General features: G+C 49.6%; 2 long non-coding RNA genes across 3 annotated transcripts in view; one reads left to right on the top strand and one right to left on the bottom strand.

Annotated features, from left to right (window-relative positions):
* The first annotated feature begins 257 nt into the window (after window positions 1-257).
* LOC112580204 lies at window positions 258-4,697 on the top strand. The gene is made up of 3 exons (XR_006546427.1): window positions 258-642; window positions 1,312-4,193; window positions 4,491-4,697. It is a non-coding gene; the product is annotated as an uncharacterized LOC112580204 (long non-coding RNA).
* Window positions 3,971-7,200, bottom strand: part of LOC123330459 — a 32,926-nt gene continuing 29,696 nt past the window's right edge. The window contains exons 2-5 of one of the 2 annotated variants that reach the window (XR_006546428.2): window positions 6,312-6,536; window positions 5,660-5,823; window positions 4,435-4,623; window positions 3,971-4,111 (exon numbers count right to left, since the gene is read on the bottom strand). This is a non-coding gene — a long non-coding RNA (uncharacterized LOC123330459). The remainder of the gene's footprint in view (window positions 4,112-4,434; window positions 4,624-5,659; window positions 5,824-6,311; window positions 6,537-7,200) is intronic. The other variant, XR_006546429.2, reaches the window with a different exon arrangement.

Below are 7,200 nucleotides of genomic sequence, written 5' to 3'. Positions count from 1 at the left end.
GAAACTGGTTAAGGGAAAGGGCAGCTCACTGGCTGATGTCAAACCTTGGAAAACGACGGGCCTCGGGGACTGGAACCAGGAAGCCATCACCTCCCCATCCGCCCCTCTGCCCTGCCTGGCTTCTCTGCTCTGCCCATCAGCTGGGCCCAGTTCCCAGACTCACATATTTCCACGAAGTGGGTCGGGGGGCAGTGTCTTCTTCTATTGAGGCCGGAGAACAGTCCACGGGAAAGCCCATCTTGGGTCACAGGGAAGGAATCCCCCCAAATCCCTGGACCTCCATGTGTGACCCGGGGCAGCGGTATCGACCAGGACCTACCAGGAACTCCCAGCAGCCTCCAGGTTCTCTGCATTAGAATCTGATTTAAGGAGTCTGCACGAGCTGGTGAACGCTCAGGTGTGAGAACCACGCCCAAGAGGAACGAGAGCTGCTATTTCTGGAGGTCTTCCTCTAGGGTTCCGGGCAGAAAACAGTGAACTGTCATCCGTCGCCCACCAGCCTCTCTGAACCGGCTCTGCGTGAGTTCTCGCCGTTTTGGTAAACGCACCCGGGAGCCTGCAGGAGCAGAGACCCTGGGGCACGATGACATCACTGGGGCCGGTGATGACCCGCCTTCCTTCCCCACCCGCGTTCCCAGCCAGGTGTCTTTCCAGCCTCGCCCCCTCCCTCCGGATCTGGCCGGCCTTCCCACCTCTGTCTCTTGTCTCTCGGTGATTAAACCTTAAACCATAATCAGTCCGTCATTAGTATCCAGGACAGGGCAATTAAGTGGTAAAAATGAAGATGTGGCTTTAGCTATCCCTTTTAAAGACAGGACAAGGGCCTTTTACATTCTGTAAAAATATACTGCTATATTAATACGCCTAACCCTCTTATGGTTTCTCCAAATGCCTTTCTCTTTTTACTTAAGACATTACGGCAGACATTTTGAACCGTATCTTCACGCATGTCCAGCATTAACGAATTATTAGACACTAATTGCCCTGGGTTCCAGCCACCTCTCTACACAGGCACAGTTTTCCATTTGCGGAATTTAAAACATAGCAGAGCAATTTGTGTTCCTTAATAGCTACAAATTTGTTAGCTTGACTCAGAACCAGCAAAACCTGCGAAGCTATTATGTAAATATAGATAACGTCTCTCCAATGATGGTAATTAATGCAGAGATTTCCAGAAAGGCACTGTCTAATGATTGGGTCTATAATGCCAGCGTTTGAAAGCTTGGTGGGTGGAGTGGCAGGAAGAACCCCTCCTTGGAACATTTTCCTGGTCCCGTGGTGATTCTTTCTGAGTCTGAAAAATTCCCTCAGTTTCCTCAAAGGGAGTAAGAAATAGAGGCTGAAGCCGCAAAGCTAACCACGAGCAGAGTGGCCTTGGCAGATGGTTATGACCTGTCTCCCTGACTCTACCTCTCAAATGGTGGGTTCCATTTCAAAACGGAGTGCTGTGTCTTATGTCATCTAATTTCTGTTAAAACCAGTGTCATTAAAATTGTGTTCACTCTTAATCAGGGCCCAGGTTGGCATGTATCGGGTAATTCTGGGCAATGAGGCCCTATTTGCCATGCAGGAAGGGCCTTTCCGATCAGTTGACCTAACGTGTGTTTTATGGAAGGGGAAACAGGCCCAAAGAAAGGAAATGATCCATGAAACTAAAGAAGCAATAGGTTATGGACGGGGACCCGGGAACCTTGACTGCCACCCCTGCCCCAACGGACAGACTGGTCTTCATAGTTTCTTCTGACTTAAAAATCAGTGGGGACTTCCCTGGTGGTCCAGTGGCTAATCAAACCCGGTCAGGGAACTAGGTCCCACATGCTGCAGCTAAAGATCGAGCATACCACAATTAAGACCTAGTGCAGCGAAATAAATAAATATTAAAAAAAAAGATTTGAAAAATCTTAAAAGGTTGGGTGCTAGAACGGTTAGATAAATCAAGCGAGGGTGAATGCCAAGAATTCAACTTAAATACCTCCAACCCCACAAGTATAGGACAGAGCAGACCTAAGAGAGGTTCAGATGAAGAATTCCCAGGAGGCTTAAGTTCCTCCAGACCAGCAACAGGAAGTGGTGACCACAACGTAAATGCAACCCAATGGCTATATTAAAAAAGTATTAGGTCCAAATGCAGGGAGTGGATAGTCCCAGCAGAAAGGAAGTGGTTCTTGACTTGTAATCACACTGGTACTACTAAAATTACCATCCCTGTCCCTATTATCATTGTCCTTCTTATGCTATGAGCATCTTTGGGACATCACTGAAATATTGGGGCTTTGAGAGAACCCCAGATAGGGCCCAGTGGAAGGGGAGTAGGCTTCCTGACCAGCTGTCCTTTAGAATCTCAGGTCCCCACTGCTGAGCTGAGCGACAGTGGTCAAGTTAGTTCCCCTTTCTCAGTCCCAATTCCACCACCTGTGAGGTGGAGAGAACAGTGTGTGAAGACTAAAGGAAACAGTATCTACAGAGTCTCTAAGGTAGGCCTTCAATTATCCCGAGGTCCCTTCCCTGTAATTTCTAAGATTGGATGTGATTCTTTTGCTTCTTCCCTTTTCATCGAGATTTGATGGATGCTTAAAACATTCCACAAAGTGAAAGCAAGGGTCATATCACCAATCCCAATTAGACATTACAAAAGCCCCATAAATCTGGGTGAGTATGTTACAGGGAATTGAAAGCTGAAACTGTATGGCCATCGCTCTAAAGAACAGAGCAATCACTCTTGTAAAGCCCTCGTGTAATTTTTTTCCGTCTGCTAGCAGTGCGTGTCTATCAATAATTGGTGTGTTATTGATTTCCTAACCCTGAATAATGCAGCTAATGGGCCCGCTTTCCCAGCCAGGGTAAAATGAACGGGCCACGACGCGCTGAGTGATGGTTACTGGCCTGGTTATGTGGGAGCATGTTAACACACAGCTCCGATGCTGCACAGAAGCTGGGTGTCTCTGGCATTGAGAATGGAATTGAGTATTGATTTCTATACCATCTTCTTATTGTTTAATTAAACAAACCACAGTCCCTATGTGCTGCTGATCCACACTCTTGTTAACAAGCTGAATGGCTTGTCACACGAACCATCAAACACCCGTCATGGGCTGTGTGCATTGGGGCCTGTGGTCTCTTGATATTTTAAAGTGGAATTGATAGCCCGTGTCCCACTTTACATGTAAGATCAAGTCCACGCAAATCTTTAGCAAATACCCCTGTTCTGCAGACTCAGGCAGAGGAATGTGTGATGGCTAGTTCCTGTGCCAAGTTGACTGGCCGTGGGTTCCCAGAGGCACTGGTAGTGGGCATGTCTGTGATGGTGATGGTGCTTCTGGCTGGTCAGCACTTGAACTTGTAGACTCAGTAAAGCAGATGCCCTCCCCAGGGCAGGTGGGTGGGCGCTGTGTGTCTCATCTAACCTGATGGCTTGAGTAGAACAAAAGGCAGAGGAAGGAGGAAGCTGCCCCCCTTTTCCTTGCCTCCTGCTTGAGCTGGGACTCTCATCTCATCGCCTGCCTTCACGCCCAGATCTTCACCATCAGCTCCCTGGGTTCTTAGACCTTTGGACTTGGACTGACTTATACCACCTGCTTTCCACGGGCTCCAGCTTCTAGCCGGGAGCTCAAAGGACCACTGAGCTTCCATCACTGCTCACTGCATGGGCCAGTTCTTCACTATGCACATTTTATAAACACATATTTACATTTTGTATGTACACTTATATACATTACTGTTTCATGGGACCCAAACTCTGATCCAGGGGCTTTGTCTGCTTTGGTCATGTTTCTCTAGAAAAATCCTAAAAATCACTTTCTTTTTTAGACTGAACTACAGTTGACCTATGATGTTTTAGGTGGCAAGGGAAGGTCATACCCACAGTGGATGGCTTGACCTGCACACGGTTCTTTTAGCCCTCCTGCTCTTGTGGACACATCGCTGTGGGTGGAGTCAGCTCCTGGCGATGACTCAGGGCTTAGCCTTGTGACCTGCTTTGACCAGTGGACCATAAGTGGACGAAACATGCCGCATGTGACCAGAGTCTTTTCGTCCGCTTTTGTGGTTTGACTTGTCCTCTTGTGCTCCAATTCTGGTCTTGAGGAAGGCATGTCCCAGAAAGCCATTGGCCCTTCAGGAATAAAAGACCCACAAAGTGAATGGAAACCCAGCCACGGCCAGAACAGCACTGAACCTGGCTCCCCTGCTGATGCGTGAGTAAGAAACAAATGCCTGTTATGCCTGGAGCTTGGGACTGTTTATTACACAGCATTACTGTAGCGAAACCTGGCCGTATCAGGAGCGGGCAGCAGGGATGGAGCGCAGGGTGGGGGTGGGGGGGTCTGTCTCATGGGGCCCAAACTTGAGCCAGGAGCTTTGTCTAGGATTCAGATGGTGGCTCCTGTTAAACGCTCCTCGTCCCCCCAGAATAATCTCCCTGATGGGTAACTATACCTGTGGGCCATTGTCTCGGGTGCTCATGCAGCCGTGGGTGGGGACGGTGCTTGCAGCTCTGCTTGTCCAGAGGACGACACAGACGTCCACCCACGGGAGCCGGGCTGAAATCCATGGGGTGTACAGAAGCAGATCGAATGAGCCAGACCGCAGACATCCACTTGGAGGCATTTCACAAGCAACCTGGGGCTGAAAAAGCAAGTCATGGAATGATGCGATCGGAATGACATTATTTACATAAAGATTAAAAACCTAAAACACAACACCGGATATTGTTTATGGGTGAAGAAAGCTGTATTAAAAGTGTGAGAACATACACACGAAGGAGAGACACCAAACTGATGACGGGAGACCCTCAGGAGAGGTGTGAGGGAAGGGCCTGGTGCGGCTAAGTGGGAGGCCTCAGCTTAATCGGTGAGGCTTCGTTCCTTAAAACGCAGAGAGCTGAGCAAATGTGACCTTCGGCTGAGATCTGATAAAGCCGTATAGGGCGTCAGGTATTTATCACCCCGTTCCGCGTGTGTGTGTTGGAAATATTTCAGATCAAACTGCTTTAAAGGAAGAAATGTTTGTGGTGTGTGATGAGCATGGGGCAGGACAGATATGATGATGGAGGATGGATGCAGGTGTGTGAGCGGAGGTGGGGGGGGGGGATGTGGCTGGGGGGCCTGTGGCAGGCTGGACCCCCAGGAAGCCGGCCCTGGAAGGAACTGACGCACGGGTGTCTGTTGAAGGAGGGCTTGCATCAGCACTGTGGGAGGAGGGGCAGCTCAGGTGCCCCCCAGGAGCTATGGAGCTGAGGTGGCCCCCCAGACCTGTCCCCAGCTGGCTTGAGATGGCCAGGCCTTTACGTGGCAGTGTTGGTGGGTCACAGAGCCTGGGTTGCTGGGGAAGGGCCTGACCATGGGTGTGGCTAACCCTGAGGGGTGACTGCTGAGCCTGGAGCTGGGACACGTCCCCATCGAGGGGGTCTGGGTGGCCTGACAGGTCACCTGTCACCACAGGTCACTGTGGCAAATTCATGAAGGACTGAGGAATCTGGGCTGAGTTCTCAATAATTCCTTAGCACTCATGGCAATCACATCCAGAATTTTAAATAACGCTTTAAAAAAATGTTTAATTTGCAAAAAATTCAAACCTGTAGAGAAGTTGAAAGAACAGAACAATGATGCCCACCTCCCTCATCCCCTCCCTCCCAACCAGAGCCCCTCACCCAGATCCTCACTTGTTAACATCGTACTCTGTTAGCGTCGTCCTAGGAACCCTCCCTCGACCCCTGGGGATATGCGGCGGGGTCATGGCACTTTATTCTTCGAGAGGTCACATATGTCCCCCAGGAACAAGGGGCCCCCTTCCATAATCAGGTCCAAAGATCAAGTTCTGAAAGAGCTGAATATGATTCGATACTATTATTCAATGATAGTCATTATTTCATTATCAGGTCCTATGCTGGGTGGCAACACCCTTCTGCCCCATCCAGGATCCACCTAGGTTCATTCCTTGCATTGTAGAATCATGTTAAATAGCTTTTCAAAAGAACATTATTTGTGCTTTTTTGACATTTCCTGACATTTTCTAGATTTAACTCTTGGGGAGCCTCAGCTTGGAAAGAGAAGCTGCCCCTCCCAACCTCAGCTGGCCCCAGTGTGGGAGGGTCGGAGCCTGGGCCTTCTCTCAGTCTAACCCACCTAGGCCTGCCCCCTCACCCCCCCAGGGATGCTAATGGTGAACCAGGGAAGGTGTCGCCTGGCTCTTTCACTTGGTGGGAGAGTGAAGCCACCGAGAGGCCAAGCTCCCTTATAATGAGGGCTCTGGTCCCACCAGGGTTTTCAGGCATTTGCTCCTGAGCAGGGTTGCTGAGCTGGAGGAATACGCACCTTAGGGTGGGAAGAGCTGAGTAGTGATGCTCTTAAACCCTGTGTAGCTGCTTCCATCATTTCCAGCGCCATGTTCTGCAGGCCCATTGGAACAGGTACCGAGAGCAGGAGCCTTGGGAACAAGTGCACAGCATCAACTGTGCCCTGAACCATCTTCCAGTGTCAACCAGGCCTCTGACAATGCACTCAGCTGCTGCCTTCTCTCTCAAGCAGCAGTGCAAATACCTATTAAAACACATGTAGTCATAGATACTGTTAGAGATGCTTCGAGGCCCAACAGACGCTGTCACACACAATTCACCACTGGCACATCACACGCAGCAGTAATTAAACATCTCTGGATGAAAAGCCCTATTTGTTCAATCCGCTGGAGCTGGAGCTTCTGTTCCACCTGCCAAGCATTCCTAACAGATACCAGTTCCTACAGGAAGAGCTGGCTGGAGCCTGGCGTTCACAGCACCGGATGCTTCTGTCACTACTGGCAACACTTTGCAGGCAGATTCTGGCCCATGAGACAGACTGCTTGGGTTCAGGTCTTGACGCTGTTCTTGAGTGAACTGGGTCAAGTCCTGAAGCCCTTGGAACCTCCATTCCCTCATCGTCAGATGCCGGTAATAATATGAGAACTCAGTGAGCGGGGGTGGGGGCAGTGCCCGGGCTGGCAAGAGTGCACCCTGCTAGCGACTGGCATTGGTGCACCCACCAGCCCACCAGGGGTGGCTCCGCCCCACAGGCCTAGAACTCTCATATGGAATGAATGTGGTAAACAAAATGTAATCATTTTATTTTTTGCATCAGTAAAAAAAATATTAAAAGCAATGGAAACCTATTTGGACCATATATACAGATTAATGATCATATTCTAACAACATAGAAAGATCCTATGAAA

This window comes from Bubalus bubalis, chromosome 18 (genome assembly GCF_019923935.1).
Source record: "Bubalus bubalis isolate 160015118507 breed Murrah chromosome 18, NDDB_SH_1, whole genome shotgun sequence".
NCBI classification, from domain to species: domain Eukaryota; kingdom Metazoa; phylum Chordata; class Mammalia; order Artiodactyla; family Bovidae; genus Bubalus; species Bubalus bubalis.
The sequence above is the reverse complement of the archived record's forward strand: the minus strand, read 5'-3'. Positions and strand labels throughout refer to the sequence as shown.